The sequence below is a fragment of the Papio anubis genome, unplaced genomic scaffold, assembly GCF_008728515.1.
Source record: "Papio anubis isolate 15944 unplaced genomic scaffold, Panubis1.0 scaffold220, whole genome shotgun sequence".
NCBI lineage: Eukaryota > Metazoa > Chordata > Mammalia > Primates > Cercopithecidae > Papio > Papio anubis.
In genome coordinates this window covers 18,295-39,938 of record NW_022162242.1, presented here as the reverse complement: position 1 = coordinate 39,938, position 21,644 = coordinate 18,295, and the positions used below count along the sequence as shown (strand labels likewise).

The following is a 21,644-nucleotide window of genomic DNA, read 5'->3' as shown; positions in this document are numbered from 1 at the left end:
CTTCACTCAGCAGTAATGAGGTGTGCTGCTCCTTCCCTGCTGGGGTGGTGTCAGAGGAGGCCAAGTTGAGTGTCAGGACTTATACTACCAGCCAGTAACAATAAGACCGTCCCTCTCATAGTGTCAGTGGAAGTCAGTGGAGGTCACACAGGAGTGGTAACAAGGCACACCTACCCCTCCCAGCCAGGATGGTTTAAGTGGAAGCCTAGTGAAAAACTTTAACTTCCATCCTCACTCATCAGTAATAAGAATATTGACCTCCCTTCAGTTGTCAGTGGAAACAAAGTGGTTAACCTGGGTTTTGTCCCCCAGGTTAACCCAGGCATTAATGAGGTGGCACATCTTCTGCAACAGCAGTATCAGAGAAAGCCAGCAAAGGCAGAATATTTTTTAAAAGATCCAAAGTCTCATAACATAATACAAAATATCTATGTTTCAACAGATAATCATTAATCTTATGAAGAACCAGGAATATCTCAAACTGAATGATAAAAGGCAATCAACAGATACCAATATCAAGATGATACAAATGTTAGAATTAGCTGAAAGATTTTAAAGCAGCCATCCATAAAAATGCTTCATGAGCAATTATGCAGATGCTTAAAACCAAGAATAGAAAATCTTAGCAGATAAATAGAAAGTCTCAGCAAAAAAAAAAAAAAAAAGAAGAAGAAGAAGATATAAGTTAGAACCAGATGAAAATTGAAAATTTTAGAATTGAAAAAAAAATCAATGTATGTGCTCAACACTAGACAGGAGGGAACAGAGGAAAGAATCAGTGAATTGGATGATTAAAAAATAGAAATTATCTAGTCTGAAAAACAGATGAAATAGACAGAAAAGAATCAATAGAGCTTCAAGGACCTGGGAGAATATGACAAAGGAGGTATCATTTGTGTAACAGATTTCCTGGAACCAAAGGAGAAAGAGGACAGAGCTGAAAGAATTCTTTGAATTCTTTCAAAGTATTAAAAGAATTAAAGGCTGAGAACTTCCCAAATTTGGCAAAAGACATAAAGCTACATATTCAAGGACTTGAGAGAACCTGAAACAAGATAAATTAAAACTAATTCACACGAAGATGCATCATAGTCCAACTTCTGAAAGCTATAGAAAAAGGAAAATTTTCAAAAGCAGTTACAGAAACAACAAATTACCTATACCAAAAACAAATAAACAAACAAAAAAACAACCAACCAAACATAAAAACTCAAATGGAGAGAATTTCTGATCAGAAACCACAAAGTTACAAGGAAACAATACAACATTTTTAAAGTACTGAACAAAACAACTCAGAATTCTATATCCAGCAAAAATACCCCTCAGGAATGAAAGGGAAAACAAGACACTATCAGATGAAAGAAAATTAAGAATTTGTTGGCAGCAGACTTACCCTAAAAGAATGGCCAATAGAAGTTCTTTCTGAACATCCGTGTCCACTCCACCCAGCAGTAATGAGGTGCCCAGCTCCTCCCCTGCCGGGATGGAGTCAGAAGAGGCTGAGTTACATCTCAGGACTTATATTGCCAGCCAGTAGTAATAAGACCACCCACTCATAGGGTCAGTGGAAGTCACATAGGAATGGCAATGAGACATACCTCTCCCTCCCAGACAGGAATGTTCTCTTAAAAAGAAAACAGTTCCAGAAAGAAGCTTGAAATATCTGGGAGGAAGAAAGAAAATTGAATGTGAAAATAGAGGTAAATGAAATAGATTTTCCTTCTCTGGAGTTTTAAAAATTATGTTTGGTTAAAACAAAAATTCAAAAATTGAAACTGTTAGTGCTATAAGGGTTGACATGGTTTTAAATTTGTGTAGAGGAAGTATTTAAGACAAGTATGTTATAAAAGAAGGAGGATAAAAGTATATAAATGGAGGTAAGGTTTCTACTGTTTACTCAAACTGCTGAATTGATGACACCTATAGATTATGATAAATTTTGGATATATAATATAATACTTAGCACAACCACTAAAAATCTATACCAAAATATACATCTAAAATGAAACAGAAAAATCAAAATGGAATTTGAAAATATATCCATGTTGCCCGTAGGAAGGCATAAAAAAGAGAAACAACAACCAAAAAAACCCAGAAAAAATAGAAAACAAGAAATAAAATAGCAGATTTAAGTCTTAGCATGTAAATAATTACATACAATATAAATGGTCTAGGTATACCAAATCAAAACAGATTGCAGAGTAGATGTCATAACATGACCTAAATATATGCTGTCTAGTAGAAATTAACTTTAAATATAGGCAGGTAGAAAATAAACTAATGGGAAATAATAATCATGCAAGCATTAATTAAAAGAAACCGTAGGGAGTATATTAATATCAGTTAAGGTAGGCTTCTGAGAAAAGAAATTGAACAGAGAAAAAGAGAGACATAATATGATGATAATCCTACAGCTAACATTATACTTAATAATGAAAGACTGCTTTACCTGTAAGTTTGAAAATAAGGTAAATATGTCCACTTCCTTTTATTAACACAATGCTGTAACTAGCAAGCACAATAAGGCAGTAAGAGGAAATAAAAAGCATACAGATTGGGAGAAAAAGAAATAAAATGTCTCTCTTTGCAGAAGACATAATTGTCTATGTAGAAATTCCAAGGAGTCTACAAAAATCTCTTAGAACTAATAAGTGAGTTCAGTCGGATCATAAAATATAACATATACCTACAAAAATCAATTGTATTTCTATATGCTAGTAATGAACACATGGGCACTGAAATTAGTACCAAAAGGCCATTTACAACTGGAAAAACAGTGAAACAGCTGTAGGTATAACAAAATATGTATAGGACTTGTATACTCAAAGCTATAAATGCTGATTAAAAAAATTAAAGATCAAAGTAAGTGATGAGGTATATGTGTTTATGGATTGGAAGACTCACATAGTGAATACATCGTCCCAAACTGATATATAGATATAATGTAATTTCTATCAATATCTCAGAATTTTTTTGTAGATATAGAAAAGATTATTCTAAACTTTATATGGAAAAGCTAAGGAACTAGAATAGTTAAAAATAATATAGGAAAGGAGAAATAAAGTGAAGAAATAAGTCTACCAAATTTTAAGGCTTATTATATATTTATAATAATAAAGACTGTTAGGTATTGGTAGAAGGATAGATAAACAGATCAATAGGGCAGAATGGAGAAACTAAAATAGTCACAAATATATCCTACTTATTTTTCAGAGAGATTACAAAGTAATCTGATGGAGAAAGATAGCCTGTTCAACAATTAATGATGCTGGAGCACTTAGAGATTCACAGGCAATAATAATAATAATAATAATAAAGTTCAATGTAAGTCTCACATCTTAAATAAAAATTAAGTCAAAGTAGACTACACACATAAGTATAGGCAGAGTTCTTTACACTAAAATTATGATCTATGAAAAAATATGATACATTGAGTTTCATTATAATTTAAAACTTTGTCAAAATTTAAAATGTTTAGCAACTTATTACTTATAATACTGAATAGGATTCCATTGTGTGGGTGTTCAACAGCTTATTTACCTACTCGCTTATTGAAGGACTTCTTGGTTGACTAAAATTTTTACAAACTATGAAGAAGCTGCTATAAACTTTTGTATGCAGGTTTCTTTGTGGACAAAAGTTTTTCATCGTTTAGATAAACACCAAGGAGTGTGGTTACTGGATCATATGGCAAGAATATGTTTATCTTTGTGTAAAACTGTCCAACTCTCTTCCAAAGTAGTTATACCATGTTGCATCCCAACCCTTAAAGACTGAGAAATCCTCCTGAACCACATCTTCACCAGCAATTGGAGTTGTCAGTGTTTTAAATTTTAGCCATTCTAATATATGGTGGTATTTCATTGTTATTTTAACTTTCACTTTCCTAATAAGAAATGAACATTTATTCATGTGCTTACTTGCTATCTATAGATTTATTATTATTATTATTATTTTTGAGACAGAGTCTCGCTCTGTCGCCCAGGCTGTAGTGCAGTGGCGTGATCTCGGCTCACTGCAGCCTCCATCTCCTGGGTTCACGCCATTCTCTTGCCTCAGCCTCCCAAGTAGCTGGGACTACAGATACCCGCCACCAAGCTTGGCTAATGTTTTGTATTTTTAGTAGGGACGGGGTTTCACCCTGTTAGCCAGGATGGTGTCGATCTCCTGACCTCGTGATCCACCCGCCTCGGCCTCCCAAAGTGTATCTATAGATTTTTGATGAGGTTTCTGTTCAGTTCTTTGGCTCATTTTTAAATTGGGTTACTTGTTTTGCTATTATTGAGTTGTAAGAGTTCTTTGTACATTTTGGATACAAGTTCAATTTAGGTAGCTTTCAGTTCTCTAACTTTGTTCTGTTCAGTATTGTGTTGGCTATTCTAGATCCTTTATCTTTCCATAAAAGCTTTAGAAGCAGTTTGTCAATATTTAGAAAACAGCTTGCTGAGATTTTGATTAGCATTGTGTGAATCTGTAAATCCGTTGAGAAAAAATACTATCTTAACAATACTGACTCTTTCAATCCAATAACGTGAAATATCTCAACTTGTTTAGATAATCTTTGATTTCTCTATTCAGTGTTATGTAGTTTTCTATATTAAAATTCTATACCTTTGTTTAGATTTATGTTTATTTTATTATTTGTGGTATTTATTTCTAATTTCATTTTTTCATTACCGGTGCACAGAAAAATAATTGACTTTTATATAGTGAACTTGTATTCTATTACATTACCATACTCATTAGTCCTGGAAGTTTTGTTTGTAGATTCTTTGGGGTTTATTCAATAATGTCAATTGTTAGTAAAGACAACATTAATTATTTCTTCCAATCTATGTACCTTTTATTTCTTTTTCTTGTCTTATTGGAGAAACTAGAACTTCTGGTAGGATGTTGAATAGAAGTGCTGAGAGGGAACATCTTTGTCTTGCTCTTGATTTTAGGGAGAAAGAATTTGATTTCTCACCATTAAATATAATGTTAGTTGTGGGTTTAAAAAATATTCTTTTTCAAGATGAAAAAGCTCTTTATTCCTAATCTGGTCAGAGACTTCAAATTCCTCTACTGTCCTTGTTTTGTCTCTCCTTTTAACTTTGGGTTCCCATAAGTACTCTTCTTCAAAAAGTCTGCATCTGACACTCTCTCAGCTGTAATCCACTGTTATTATACTGGAGCCCTGTTGGTATGGTGGTAAGTTAGAGTAGAGGAAGTTTTCCATTATCTACTAATTAGTTCTCAGTCTTTTAGTTGGCCCATGTCTCAAAGCTGTGACCATCATATGCTTTTCTCCTTTAGTATATTTTCCCCAGGTCATCTCCTTTCCCTGCCTGCAGAATTGCCCATCTGTTCATTTGAAGTCCTGACCCCTGTTGATTATTTTTCCCTCTTAGTTAAGATGGAAAGGGTAAAGGTGACTGGATGGAAAGGATTCCCTTCTTCTGACCTAAGACTCTAGCAAAGTTAGTTTTCTATGAAATACAGGCTTTTGTTATGGAGAAGGATGTGAGTGTATTTCACAATGATTAATTTTCCCTTCCCCCTGCCACAGCCAAGAGGAGATCCTTTTTGAATCTTCACCATGAGAATCTGGTGAGGTTCCTGTATGCAAAATCCATGAAAGTATGGGAGCTCCTCTAAGACTGTGATCCCCCAGGAATTTCTCACTGTCGAGCTAGTCCATACTCAGCTCCCAGCAGTTCATCAAAATTACCATTCGAGTACTCTAGTTTATGGCTCCAGTGCCTCCTGAAAGGAGGCAGATCTCAGCTGTGTCTTAGCTATAATATCTCTTCAGATATCCAGATGGCAACCTGACTTGCAACCTCTGTTCTCTAATGGGTCCAAAAAAGTTATTGGTTTTTAGTTTGTCCAGCTTTTTCTGATTTGAAGGATGGAATGACAACTTCTAAACTCCTTTTCTTCTGATTAAACCTTCAAAAGAAGTTGTACAGATTGAACACTAACAGTAGTATCTACTCATTTCTAGTTTGGTTGAAAATAAGAAATTTAGCTAAAATTGCACAGTAACAGAAAGCCTAGAGTCTAAATTGTTCTGTGGGATAAACATTCTAAATCAAGAAATTGACAAATCCAATGAAAGACTAGAAAAATAAATTTGAAAAAATTTCCATTGTTTTCCTTCCTTCCCCCATTTCATCTTACATTTTACTTTCATCCTAAAGGCCTTTCCTCTCCCCACCTCCTATCTCCAGTTCATAGAATTAAACTTTAGTCACTCAACTCCTCAATTCCTTTGAAAAAAGTGAGATAATTAAAAAGCTTGAGAAACAAAAGTGAAAAATTTTTGACTTTTAAGTTCCAAAAGGTATACAATAGAAATATTTGCATGCGCACTTGGAGAGCAGATTTTTTAATTTCTTAAACTAGATACAGCTCTGGGCTGGTCAAGGTCAAAGGAAGGAACCACACAGGGGTGAAATTAGCAATGAAAGACTGACCAGTCTTGTCTGAACAGTGCAGGAAACTTTCTGAGAGTTTAGAACCAAGATGCAATGTCCATCTTGTTGCAGTTTAGTGAGGTTTATTGACAGCAATCAGCTGGAAGCTTATTGATCATCCAGAAGTGGCTTAGCATTTCTCCCACCCAAAATACCTTTGTAGATAGTCCCTCATGAAAGATCAAAGAAAAAAGATAAAAGCCTCTAGAATAGAAGAAAAAGAAGAGGTAGAAATAGTACAAGAGAAGAAGAGGAACATTAGAGAGAAATTGGAGCGGGGGAGTGGGGGATAAAAGAGTAAGTCCTTATATTTAGGCAAGTTGAGACAATATGGAAGCAGCTAGAAAACTCTCCTCTGAGCCACAATAATGGAACAACACAGCGTGCCTGAGGGCATGCTTTGCTGTCATTTCCAAAGAAGGCAGAAAATGTTTAAATACAGATGTGTTGGGTTATCAGGATGGAGGAATGCTGCAGGTAAACCTCAGTTGCTACACAGTAAATGAAAGGAACTTCTCTTAAGCAAAGAAGAACAGTGCAATAAGGAGGATTGGGGCAAAAACCTGGGTTTCAGTAATTCTGACAATCACCAGCTATATGACTTTGACTACCTATCAGAGTTACCCATCTCTCCTCTGAGCCTTAGTTTCCTAACAGATAAAGTGCTGATGAGATTGTCTCTATGAATATCGCAGACATGTGGTGAGGGTCAGATGAAAATGCTTTATAAACTATACGCTGCTGCTGCTAACATGTTACATTAAGGGTCCACAGGCCATAAGAAGCTAGAGTAAGCTCATTTCCAGGGCAAGAGTGAAGCAGCTATTGAGGCTAGGGGTCCAGAAGCCAAATGGGGAAAAAAATGAGATGGCTTACGGACGGCAAATGAGCAAACAGGAAGAAAATCCAGACTCTGGTGGGAGCACAGCCTATTCTGAAGCTATTTTGAGGATCCTTGAAAGCCTCAAGAGTGATATCTAGAAACTGTAACATCCACTTCTAGTCTTTGATAAGAAAGTTATATCACCAAAGGAAAATGTATACTCTTTCTCTGTTTTACTAAATCTGTAGAATAGATCTCCCTATTTATTTAACCTAATCTACTTTTTAAAAAAATGTATTTTTATTATTATTATTAATATTATACTTTAAGTTCTAGGGTACATGTGCACAACGTGCAGGTTTGTTACATATGTATACCTGTGCCATGCTGGTGTGCTGCACCCATCAACTCGTCATTTACATCAGGTATAACTCCCAATGCCAACCCTCCCCCGTCCCCCCCCCCCCCTCCCCATAATAGGCCCCGGTGTGTGGTGTTCCCCTTCCCGAGTCCAAGTGATCTCATTGTTCAATTCCCACCTATGAGTGAGAACATGCGGTGCTTGGTTTTCTGTTCTTCCAATAGTTTGCTGAGAATGATGGTTTCCAGCTGCATCCATGACCCTACAAGGGACATGAACTCATCCTTTTTTATGGCTGCATAGTATTCCATGGTGTATATGTGCCATATTTTCTTAATCCAGTCTGTCACTGATGGACATTTGGGTTGATTCCAAGTCTTTGCTATTGTGAATAGTGCCGCAATAAACATAGGTGTGCATGTGTCTTTATAGCAGCATGATTTATAATCCTTTGGGTATATACCCAGTAATGGGATGGCTGGGTCATATGGTACTTCTAGTTCTAGATCCTTGAGGAATCGCCATACTGTTTTCCACAATGATTGAACTAGTTTACAATCCCACCAACAGTGTAAAAGTGTTTCTATTTCTCCACATCCTCTCCAGCACCTGTTGTTTCCTGACTTTTTAATGATTGCCATTCTAACTGGTGTGAGATGGTATCTCATTGTGGTTTTGATTTGCATTTATCTGATGGCCAGTGATGATGAGCATTTTTCCATGTGTCTGTTGGGTATATGCATGTCTTCTTTTGAGAAATGTCTGTCCATATCCTTTGCCCACTTTTCGATGGGGTTGTTTGTTTTTTTCTTGTAAATTTGTTTTTTCTTTGTAGGTTCTGGATATTAGCCCTTTGTCAGATGAGTAGATTGCAAAATTTTTCTCGCATTCTGTAGGTTGCCTGTTCACTCTGATGGTACTTTCTTTTGCTGTGCAGAAGCTCTTTAGTTTAATTAGATCCCATTTGTCAATTTTGGCTTTTGTTGCCATTGCTTTTGGTATTTTACACGTGAAGTCCTTGCCCATGCCTATGTCCTGAATGGTATTACCAAGGTTTTCTTCTAGGGTTTTTATGGTATTAGGTTTTTATGGTATAAAATATAATAATTTTATATTATTATTTTAAGTCTCTAATCCATCTTGAATTAATTTTCGTATAAGGAGTAAGGAAAGGATCCAGTTTCAGCTTTCTACTTATGGCTAGTCAATTTTCCCAGCACTGTTTATTAAATAGGGGAATCCTTTCTCCATTTCTTGTTTTTCTCAGGTTTGTCAAAGATCAGATGGCTGTAGATGTGTGGTATTATTTCTGAGGACTCTGTTCTGTTCCCTTGGTCTATATCTATGTTTTGGTATCAGTACCATGCTGTTTTGGTGACTGTAGCCTTGTAGTATAGTTTGAAGTCAGGTAGCATGATGCCTCCAGCTTTGCTCTTTTGGCTTAGGATTGTCTTGGCAATGCAGGGTCTTTTTTGGTTCCATATGAACTTTAAAGCAGTTTTTTCCAATTCTGTGAAGAAAGTCATTGGTAGCTTAATGGGGATGACATTGAATCTATAAATTACCTTGGGCAGTATGGCCATTTTCACAATATTGATTCTTCCTATCCATGAGCATAGTATGTTCTTCCATTTGTTTGTGTCCTGTTTTATTTCGCTGAGCAGTGGCTTGTAGTTCTCCCTGAAGAGGTCCTTTACATTCCTTGTAAGTTGGATTCCTAGGTATTATATTCTCTTTGAAGCTATTGTGAATGGGAGTTCATTCATGATTTGGCTCTCTGTTTGTCTGTTACTGGTGTATAAGAATGATTGTGATTTTTGCACAATAATTTTGCTGTATTTGCTTATCAGCTTAAGATTTTGGGTTGATGTGGTGGGGTTTTCTAAATATACAATCATGTCACCTGCAAACAGGGACAATTTGACTTCTTCTTTTCCTAAAGGAATACACTTTATTTCTTTCTCTTGCCTGATTGCCCTAGCCAGAACTTCTAACACTATGTTGAATAGGAGTGGTGAGACAGGGCATCCCAGTCTTGTGCCAGTTTTCAAAGGGAATGCTTCCAGTTTTTGCCCATTCAGTATGATATTGGCTGTGGGTTTGTCATAAATAGCTCTTATGATTTTGAGAGACGTTCCATCAATACCGAATTTATTGAGAGTTTTTAGCATGAAGGCCTTTTCTGCATCTATTGAGATAATCATGTGGCTTTTGTCTTTGGTTCTCTTTATATGCTGGATTATGTTTATTGATTTGTGTGTGTTGAACCAGCCTTGCATCCCAGGGATGAAGCCCATTTGATCATGGTGGATAAGCTTTTTGATGTGCTGCTGGATTCGGTTTGCCAGTATTTTATTGAGGATTTTTGCATCGATGTCCATCAGGGATATTGGTCTCAAATTCTCTTTTTTTATTGTGTCTCTACCAGGCTTTGTTATCAGGATGATGTTGGCCTCATAAAATGAGTTAGGGAAGATTCCCGCTTTTTCTGTTGATTAGAATAGTTTCAGAAGGAATGGTACCAGCTCCTCCTTGTACCTCTGGTAGAATTCGGCTGTGAATCTGTCTGGTCCTGGACTTTTTTTGGTTGGTAGCCTATTAATTATTGCCTCAATTTCAGATTCTGCTATTGGTCTATTCAGGGATTCAACTTCCTCCTGGTTTAGTTTTGGAAAAGTGTAAGTGTCCAGGAAATTATCCATTTCTTCTAGATTTTCTAGTTTATTCACATAGAGGTGTTTATAGTATTCTCTGAATGTAGTTTGTATTTCTGTGGGGTCGGTGGTGATATCCCCTTTATCATTTTTTATTGCATCTATTTGATTCTTCTCTCTTTTCTTCTTTATTAGTCTTGCTAGCAGTCTATCAATTTTGTTGATATTTTCAAAAAACCAGCCCCTGGATTCACTGATTTTTTTGGAGGGTTTTTTGTGTCTCTATCTCCTTCAGTTCTGCTCTGATCTTAGTTATTTCTTGCCTTCTGCCAGCTTTTGAATGTGTTTGCTCTTGCTTCTCTAGTTCTTTTAATTGTTATGTTAGAGTGTCTATTTTAGATCTTTCCTGCTTTCTCTTGTGGGGATTTAGTGCTATAAATTTCCCTCTACACACTGCTTTAAATGTGTCCCAGAGATTCTGGTATGTTGTATTTTTGTTCTTATCGGTTTCAAAGAACATCCTTATTTCTGCCTTCATTTCTTTATGCACCCAGTAGTCATTCAGGAGCAGGTTGTTCAGTTTTCATGTAGTTGAGCGGTTTTGATTGAATTTCTTAGTCCTGAGTTCTAGTTTGATTGCACTGTGGTCTGAGAGAGAGTTTGTTATCATCTCTGTTCTTTTACATTTGCTGAGGAGTGCTTTACTTCCAACTATGTGGTCAATTTTGGAATAAGTGCAATGTGGTGCTGGGAAGAATGTATATTCTGTTGATTTGGGGTGGAGAGTTCTGTAAATGTCTATTAGGTCTGCTTGGTGCAGAGTTGAGTTCAATTCCTGGATATCCTTGTTAACTTTCTGTCTCGTTGATCTGTCTAATGTTGACAGTGGGGTGTTAAATCTCCCATTATTATTGTATGGGAGTCTAAGTCTCTTTGTAAGTCTCTAAGGACTTGCTTTATGAATCTGGGTGCTCCTGTATTGGGTGCATATATATTTAGGATAGTTAGCTCTTCCTCTTGAATTGATCTCTTTACCATTATGTAATGGCCTTGTTTGTCTTTTTGATCTTTGATGGTTTAAAGTCTGTTTTATCAGAGACTAGGATTGCAACCCCTGCTTTTTTTTGTTTTCCATTTGCTTGGTAGATCTTCCTCCATCCCTTTATTTTGTGTCTATGTGTGTCTCTGCCTGTGAGATGGGTCTCCTGAGTACAGCAAACTGATGGGTCTTGACTCTTTATCCAATTTGCCAGTCTGTGTCTTTTAATTGGACCATTTAGTCCATTTACATTTAGGGTTAATATTATTAAGTGTGAACTTGATCCTGTCATTGTGATATTAGCAGGTTATTTTGCTCGTTAGTTGATGTAGTTTCTTCCTAGCATCGATGGTCTTCACGTTTTGGTATGTTTTTGCAATGGCTGGTACCAGTTGTTCCTTTCCATGTTTAGTACTTCCTTCAGGGTCTCTTGTAGGGCAGGCCTGGTTGTGACAAAATCTCTAAGCATTTGCTTGGGAGATTTTTAGTTTCTTTGCACTGGGTACGTAATTCCTCCTTTAGCTCTGAGAAGTTTGATGGACGGAAGCCGTCTTCTCTCAACTCATCAAAGTCATTCTCCGTCCAACTTTGATCCATTGCTGGCGATGAGCTGCATTCCTTTGGAGGGGGAGATGCGCTCTTATTTTTTGAATTTCCAGCTTTTCTGCCCTGCTTTTTCCCCATCTTTGTGGTTTTATCTGCCTTTGGTCTTTGATGATGGTGATATACTGATGGGGTTTTGGTGTGAGTGTTTGTTTGTTAGTTTGTTAGCTTTTCTGTTTGTTAGTTTTCCTTCTAGCAGTCAGGACCCTCAGCTGTAAGTCTGTTGGAGATTGCTTGAGGTCCACTCCACACCTTGTTTGCCTGGGTATCAGCAGCAGAGGCTGTAGAAGATAGAATATTGCTGAATAGCGAGTGTTCCTGTCTGATTCTTGCTCTGGAAACTTCGTCTCAGGGGTGTACCCCACCATGTGAGGTGTGGGATGTCGGTCTGCACCTAGTGGATGATGTCTCCCAGTTAGGCTACTCAGGGGTCAGGAACCCACTTGAGCAGGCGGTCTGTCTGTTCTCAGATCTCAACATCCATGTTGGGAGATCCACTGCTCTCTTCAAAGCTGTCAGACAGAGTCATTTGCATCTGAAGAGGTTTCTGCTGGTTTTTGTTTAGCTATGGCCTGTTCCCAGAGGTGGAGTCTACAGAGACAGGCAGGTCTCTTTGAGCTGCTGTGGGATCCACTCAGTTGGAGCTTCCTGGTGGCTTTGTTTACCTACTTAAGCCTCAGCAATGGCAGGCGGCCCTCCCCCAGCCTCGCTGCTGCCTTGCAGTTAGATCGCAGACTGCTGTGCTAGCAATGAGGGAGGCTCCGTGGGCATGGGACCCTCCTGGCCAGGTGTGGGATATAATCTCCTGGTGTGCCATTTGCTAAGACCCTTGGTAATGCGTAGTATTAGGGTGGGAGTTACCCGATTTTCCAGGTGTTGCGTGTGGCAGTTCCCCTGGCTAGGAAAAGGGATTCCCTTCCCCCTTGCACTTCCCAGGTGAGGTGATGCCTCGCCCTGCTTCAGCTCTCACTGGTCGGGTTGCACCAGCTAACCAGCACTGATTGTCTGGCACTCCTCAGTGAGATGAACCTAGTACCTCAGTTGAAAATGCAGAAATCACCAGTCTTCTGTGTTGCTGGGAGCTAGAGACTGGAGCTGTTCCTATTTGGCCATCTTGCTTCAGGTCAACCTCCTTTGTTTTTAAAGTAGGAAAGTTTTCTTTTAGTGAATACTGGGAGCCCATGGTGGACTTTGGTGAAGAGCCCATTTTTACCAGTCACTTCTCACAGCTACTACATAAGGAATGGGAAGACTTGACGTCAGTAGACTGAATTCAAGCCTTAGCTCTCTCATTCATTAACTCTCTATTCCTGGTTGAGTTGCTTAAATGTTGTGACCCTCAATTTCAAGATGTCTTTGCAGGTGAATCATTAACCTCTATCTCAGTTCAGAGACCTTCAGGTTTGTATTGTGTCTCCCTACCTCCACCCAGTACAAGTGCTTAGGCTTTCCTTTGGGCTTACAGATGTTCTAGAGATATATGTCTGTAGATTGTTGGGGAGGAGGGAGTATGTGCCCAACTGAAATGTTTAAAAGGCATTTAACATGCCCTAGCCTCAGTTCTACTAGGCAGAGTGAGTGAGGTACTCATGCTTTCTAAAGTCTTAGATGGCATCCACAGAAATAAGAGTTTAAAGATTGAGTTGCTGAAGGTTTCCTTAGAAAAAAGAGTAATGCACTACCATAAAGATCTCAAATCCCTCTATTACATGATCTATCCCTTTATTGCTAATGGGGTTTAATATGTGCTTGAAGAGAGGTGAGCTGGGTGACTGGCCAAGAACCTGCATTTATAATTCTTTATTTATAATTTAAAAACATCCATTGGAACTAAAGCTTTCTTCCTTCTGTGGTTTAGTTTAGCATTCATTAGTCTACCAAAAATTAACATAGCATATATATATATGCTATGTTTATATATATTTTATATATATATATATATATATATAGAGAGAGAGAGAGAGAGAGAGACAGAGAGAGACGGAGAGAGAGAGAGCAGTCTCTCTGTCCACAGGCCAGACACTCGGCATAATTGACCACCGTTATTCCCAGCACCTGGCTCCAGATCTAACGCAACACAGTGTCTACTGAATTCTTGAATCTGTTTAAGTAAGGGTTAGGTTTGCTTGTGGAGCTCTAAATGCTTTTCTATGATTTGTTTTAATATTGGAGAAAATGGATACTTATGTTCCATAAAATCTTAGCTGGTTCTGCATGAATAAGACTTTACAGCTTGTGCTGTGCTGGAGATGCTCTTCCTCGTGAGTCCCCACTGGCTAGAGTAAGGGTCCCAGGTGGCCCTTTTATATAGGCCCTCTCTTGGAAAAGCCTCAGGGATGAGGTTTTGATTTATTTAGAATGTTTGAGGCCCAGAGAATGTAAATTTTGCCTAATTTGATTTCTCTAGTACATCACTGTCTCCACTGTGAGTCGCCCTTGGGTGAGGATTTATTCTAGGAAAACAGAAAATGCCAGCCAACTGGTGCAAGTTCAAGTTCTGCCTTCACTCTTTTTTCTATCTCAGTCTTATTATTTGTGTAATGAGAGCCTTATCCTTGTCTCCCTTGAGATTGTTCTGAGGACCTAGTGAGATAATGGTTGGGAAATTGTTTTGTGGCAAGGGGCTACAGTATGAAAGCAGTGATACTGAGCATGAATGGTGACTAAAATAGTTCCAAAAAACAGGAATGTTGAAAACATTTGATTCCATAATGTCTGACTGTTAAGCTATTCTGTTCAAACAAGATTTCTGAAAAACCTAGGTGATAAATGTTCTAAAATTCCATGGTGATGAAATGTTTTGAGTGATGCTCAGCAGGCGCTGCATAGCCTTTGGCCCCAGGAGATAGCACTACACACAGATCAAGGCAACCTTACTATCCAGGTAACAGATTTATTTCACTGAACTTCAACATGCAAAATCCATTCTTGGCTTGATGAGATTTAGCTTTATATAGATCAGGAAAAAATATCCCGAGGCTTACATTTTTGTCATTAAATATTAAGCATACTTTGTTCATTTCTCCATCACATTGAATTATGGTGAGTTCTGCATAAGCCCATCTCCCTTTCAAGACTGAGAACTATCTAAGGGATAGTACAGGGCTTATTTCAAGAGTTTTTATGTCTAGCGTAGTGTCTGGCACATAGTAAAGACTTTATGAATGTTTATTGAATGACTGGTAAACATTTCATGAATGTTTACTGAATGCCTGTCAAAATCTTTACCAGCAATATTTTGCTTTTAATTTTTCAATTTTTTTTCTTGTCAGTTCGCAACTTGTCTTAGTTACTTTTAGCCACCTTATGATGTTCTTAGACAACTTTAGATATGGTTTTATTTTTGCCATTGACCTTGTTAATCCTGAAAAATGCCCGAGTAGTTCTATTATGGTCTGGAATGCAGATACATGTGTCCTTTGGATCTCTGGTGTTTGTTTGTTTGTTTGAAGGCTTTTCTGATTAATGAGTCCACCCTTTCAGCCTAGTAGAAAGTGTGCCCTGAGACCATACTTCCACCAGGTCTAAGGCCCAGCCTAGTCACTGATTTGACAGTAAATCTGTATTCTTCCCTTGGTGCTCATCTGCATCTCAAACCCCAAATCTACACGACAGTCCTTGGACAGCCCCCACTCCATGTTCTCTCTGACAGTCTGATTCAGCTTCATCTTAAGTACATAATTATTTCTGTGTATTCTCCCCAATACCTTAGTCACAATTTCTTTTTACTCATGAGTTTTTTGGCTTGGAGTCCAAAGACCCCTTCCCCCATATGGCTTTTTAGATATCTCAGGGGAGCTAAGTATGATAAAGATGTTAAGAATGCATATGTGATGCTTCACAAACTGAATCCTAGTTCTTCTAAGTCCTGGCTAGTTCCCATGTTTAAAACTTAAAACTGACCAGGTGCAGTGGTTCACGCCTGTAATCCCAGCACTTTGGGAGGCCGAGGTGGGTGGATCACCTGAGGTCAGGAGTTCAAGACCAGCTTGGCCAACATGGTGAAACCCTGTCTCTACTAAAAATACAAAAATTAGCTGGGTGTGGTAGTGCAAGCCTGTAGTCCCAGCAACTCGGGAGGCTGAGACAGGAGAATCACTTGAACCCAGGAGGCGAAGGTTGCAGTGAGCTGAGATTGTGCCACTGTACTCCAGCCTGGGCAACAGAGCAAGACTTTGTTAAAAAAAAAAAAGTTGGCCAGGCGCGGTTGCTCATGCCTGTAATTCCAGCACTTTGGGAGGCCGAGGCAGGCAGATCCTGAGGTCAGGAGATAGAGAGCCATCCTGGCTAACATGGTGAAATCCCATCTCTACTAAAAACACAAAAAAATTAGCCGGGCATGGAGACGGGTGCCTGTAGTCCCAGCTACTGGGGAGGCTGAGGCAAGAGAATGATGTGAACCCAGGAGGCGGAGCTTGCAGTGAGCCGAGATCGCGCCACTGCACTCCAGGCTGGGAGAGAGAGCAAGACCCTGTCTCACCAAAAAAAAAAAAAAAAAAATTAAAGCTGAGATTCCTTAATTTGGCATATGAGGCCTTCAGAATATGATCCCAACCTACCCTTCTGGTTTTATCTCCTTCAGTCCCCACTTCCTCCATGTCCTGAAGTCAGCACAACTGAATCATTTCTCGTTCCCTGATCAGTCCTTTTGTTTTGGTACCTGTAGCTACATTGTTTCTTCTCTTTGGAATTCTTTCTTATCATTCAGACAATCTCTTGGGTTTTAAAACCAGTTTACATCACAGGTCCCCTCCTCTTTAAAGACTTCCCTGACATCTCCAACAGTCTCTCTCTCTTCCCTTTTCCCTTTCTTTCTTTTTCTGAGTTCTTCTTTAATTGTTTGTAAACGCCATTTATCATAAAGAACTGAAACCATACTGTCAAATGCTTGTTTTTGCCACTAGACTTGTAGCTTCCTGGAGCCAGGCAAGGAAGCTTTTTTTATCTTTATTTCTCCAGGACCTAGCACAGACGCTAGTTCATAGCTCTTGCCCGTTATGTGTTTTCTGATTTAACCAAATTTGAAAGGATCCAGGAGTATCTCAGATTGTGCCCTCAAAAGACTGCCATGATGACTGTAGAATTGCCACGATCTCTAATTAAACTGTCTATGCTCACCATATTTAATTAGCAGTTTTGCTAGAATCTAGGATAAATTAACACATCCAGGAGAGAAAATCTATTTCTCCTGGGCTATCTAATCCTGAGGTCACTCTCCCTCCCCACACAGTAACTTATTACTTGACATGTCATAAACATACTCCAATAGGGAATCCAGTTTTAGAAGCCCTGGTGCTCTAACGTAGGAAGAAAGGGATTGTAGAAAAAGATTTTAAGTGTGTCTTGGATTCCATTTTCTCAAGGGGCTTTCTATTGCCTTCATTAGGTGGAGATTCACAAAGAAACCAAAAGGTCAGTACACAATTTTCAGCCCACACTACTTTCTGACCTTTTATTTAGGCATATCTTATCCTTGTCTGTCTATTTATCCCCCAAAACACAGATAACGCTCCATCCAGTAACTTTATTTAAAGCTTCAGACTCCCAGTTTTATGAAACTGCTATTCCTCTTTTGCCTCTTATTTAAGGGGCAGGTCTCTAGGAGACAAGGGTTTGCGAGTTTACACCTCATATTCCTGCCTAGTGTGGGTGTTGACAGCCTCAGGAGAACTCTTCCTAAATGGTCAGGAAAACTTCCCACCTACAGCCCTGCACAGAGCATCTTTGACCTCTTTGTTTCTCAGGGTATATACCACAGGGTTCAGTAGGGGAGTGATGACAGTGTAGGTCACCGAGATCAGTGGTCATGATCTCTGGTGTTCTCTGACTTGGGCTTGAGGTAGGCAATGGAAGCCCAGCTGTAGTGGACAGTGACCACAGTAAGGTGGGAGGCACAGGTGGCAAAAGCCTTCTTCCGGCCCTCAACTGAAGCAATCTTGAGGATTGTAGAGATAATGAGAACTTAAGAAATGAAAACCAGACCCAGAGATACAACAAGCACCAGCACACTGATAATCAAAGTCAGGATTTCGTTGACAGTGGTGTCAATGCAGGAGAGTTTCATCTCAGGTCAGATGTCACAGAAGAAGTGGGGCACCTTTCTAGCACAGAAGGGTAACCTGCATACAGATGTCACTTGTGTTATTGCTACAATCAGCCCAATGCTGCAGGCCCCCAGGACAAGCTGGATACGCACCCTCTTGTTCATAATGACCGTGTATCTCAGGGGGTTGCAGATGGCCACATAGCAATCATATCCCATTGCTGTGAGCAGGAAGCAGTTAGTGATGCCAAGGTTACAAAAAAGAATATCCGTGTGGCACACCCTGCCAATGATATGGTCTGGTTCATACCTACGAGGCTGGAGAGCATCCTTGGGAGAATGACCAATGTATATACAGTCTCTGATGTGGACTGCATGCTCAGGAAGAAGTTCATGGGTGTGTTAAGATGATGATCTATTCGGATGATGGTCACAATGATGGTAGTGCCTGCTAGGGTTAAGATGTATAGTGCAAGGAACAGTCCAAAAAGGGTGATCTGCTGTTCATGGAAGCTGGAGAAACCTTGGAAAACAAAGTCAGTGATGAGAGTAAAATTCTCTGTTTTCATTGATTGGTTCCCAAATCTGAAGCATAAAAACATGAAAGTCACGTAGTCTCAGTAAAACAGTGGAAGCACATTTCTGAAATTGATTGAAGTTCAATAGTTCTCAGTTATAAATCTGGGGATATATTTCCTAGTGGATTAAGTTAATCCCTGGGTTTACTTATCTTTACTTAAAATATTTTTACTCTGTGACCATCTGTTATAATTTTCCATGCATCACAGAATCATATAGTCTCACTTTTTCACTGTATAACCATGCATGCTCCTACTTCATTTCTACTCTTCCTCCCTGACATCTGAAATGACTCCTCTTTTCTCCTCTTCTTTCCTACTCTTCAGAGACAAGCGCACATTTTCAGCCCTTCATAAAACCATGTTACACTCGGAGGTCCTCATGTTTATTTGGATTATTTTTACCCCATTATTTCTGCCTCACCTCACACAAATGCTCAGCAACTTTAAAATACCTTTTACATCTTTTCATATTTCACTAGCTCCAAATTATGCATGGATTGGGTGCTTGAAAATAATTTGTTTAGGGATGGACTAGTGATGTCTTTTCTTTAAAGACTATGAATCATCCCCCTTGCACATCCTTTAAGAAGTAGAAGCAAAGTAGAAAGGTTCATCTTGTCTTCAAGAAGAAAAAGGAAAATCTTAGCCAACCACCAGCCTCTCCCACTTCTGTCTGAGCGATGGAAGTCTGCTGACAGTTCAGAGCACTGATTCACGTATGTTATAAACTATGCTACATCTTTACCTTCCCTAAACCAGAAGGCAAATTTATAGCCAATATAGCTTTGTGAGTAAGCTTACACCCACTCTGCAGAGATAAACAATTGTATCAGGAAAGATACAGCAAATTTAAGTGTCCCTCACCTAAAGCAAAAGCAGACCCTGAATATAAAAAAACAGCTACACCAAAGGTACATCATTTTGTTGAAGGAAGGGGATGAGTTCAATTTATGTAATATTTCACATTTTTATCTCTTTAAACAGTAAGCTTCTGTAGGGTATTTAAATTATATTCTGATTTGCTTATGCATATTCAGAAAGAGAAGTTTTGCATAAAATAAATCACATCAATGATGAAGGTTAGTATGCGTGGAGACTTTCTTCAAGTTCATAAAAATCTATTTAAAAGACGTTGATGACCAGCTGTTAATCATTTACACTAAGAATGCTAAAAAGAAAGTAAAGCTGCAATAGAGAATATTTTCCAATAAAGAAAATCATTTGATACTAAAATATATGTCTAAAGACATTTGTCTTCTGTGAGGCTTCTGAGCAAAAACTATGTAGTAGTCCAGCCGCGGAGTGGTATGGCGCCTCTATGGTGAAATCAGAAATGCTTGGCAGAGCTTTTAACTGTTACAATAATGAGCACAGAGGCGCTTGGCCATTCAAGATGTGAAATGTCCTGCAAAACTTGTGGTGGTTCTGCCCAAGGAAGAATTGTCTTATTCCAAACACCAATAGAGTTCCCACTGAGAAGCACATGGCTAAAATGTCATCTTATCTGACTGAAACTTGTCTGTCTTGAGGTAGAAGAATGGCTATTATGATTTGGTTAGCATCCTCCCAACTCTTGGAAGCCTATAATTCTTCTAAGGAAACGGAAGGAAGAGCAAATATAGCTTATGAAGACGTGTCCAGCTGTGATAGGAGCTGAAATACTACAATAAATTAAAGTCAGCCCATACGTAATGAGCCCCATTTCAATCCTTCTTCTAAAGACCACTCACATGACTCTGCTTAGCACTGAGGCACAACAGGAGAGCTGGGCTAGAGGAGGCTGAGGAGTAAGGATTGAAATGTCAGGCTCCCTTGGCCACAATGGATAGGCACAGGGTGACCAAGGTGAGCAAGGTGACCAAGGTGAGCAAGGTGACCAAGAGTGCCTACGGCAGGACCTGAGGCTGAGCAGGCAGGGCATAAACACACTCTAGTGGGAATATAGTCAGGTTTGAGAGTCACAGGCATTCTTGACAACCCCTCTGTGTGGAAAAGTCTTTGAAGCCAGAGAAGATGCTCTCCCAGGATCAGGCAGCTGGGCTTCTGGGGGTCACTCCCTGAAGACATTCTGGGAGCCACCCTGGGGCTGGGAGGATGCAGATAACAGGTACCTGGAGGTCTTATTATGTATAAGGCTCATTTACTCAATTCCAGGCTAGTGCTTGGGGAGCCTGGGGAAAGTCTTTGCTTCAAGTTGGAATAATATTTGAGGAAGCTGGTTTATTTAGTTGATTTTTAATTATTTGAATAAGTGAGCGTGCATGTGTGCATGTGGTTTATTTTTTATTTTTTATTTTTTTTGCAGATGTGTCTCAGAAATCCATACTGACAAATCTAGGCAGCTCAAGCTTAGAGCCATACCACCTTGGATTTCAGGAAATTTAGGGTCTTTTGCTTATAGGCAGGAACTCTATCTAGTATAAGAATCTGGTTTTCTTTTTGGAATAGAAGTATTTAAATATGGTCATCATTCTGCAGAGGACAGTTCATGGTGCCTGTCTTTGCCCTGTGGCATTCAGGATTGGAAGTACACTATCTTTAGATCCAAAGGTTTTCTCCTGAAGGCTAGGAAACAGAAATTAGCTTTCGAACTCTGTTCTCTTCACCCAGATTTTTCTTCCCTTTATTTTGTAGACTTCTAATTGTCTGTGAAGACCCAACTCCAAATTTACTTCTCACTGAATACTTTCCATGAGTTGTTTATTACTTCTTTAACAATTTCTTAGTCTTTCATGTGATATTTATCTGCATTCATTCATTCTTTAAGCACTGAGCATATATATGTCAGGCCCTGTGCTAGTTGCTGGAAATACAGAAATGGACGAGGTGCTGCACCAAACCTTGAGGAGCTCATGGTTTAGTTGCAGGTGATAGACAATCATAATAACTGAAATGTAACTGTAAGTGATACAGGGAGGAGATAGTCCTTGATTACACTCAGGTTGATTATGGAAAATTACGTTGTATAGGTAAAGTAAGAACAGATTACAACAGAGTATTTGAATGTATCACTTTTAGGAACCTCTCAAGTGATTCTCACTTATCTCTCCTGCTCTTAGACTTTAAAGTTCCTTAGCAACTG

General features: G+C 38.9%; 1 pseudogene; it reads right to left on the bottom strand.

Annotated features, from left to right (window-relative positions):
• Nucleotides 1–17,606: 17,606 nt before the first annotated feature.
• LOC101006471 lies at nt 17,607–18,785 on the bottom strand (annotated as a pseudogene).
• Between the last annotated feature and the right edge of the window lie 2,859 nt (nt 18,786–21,644).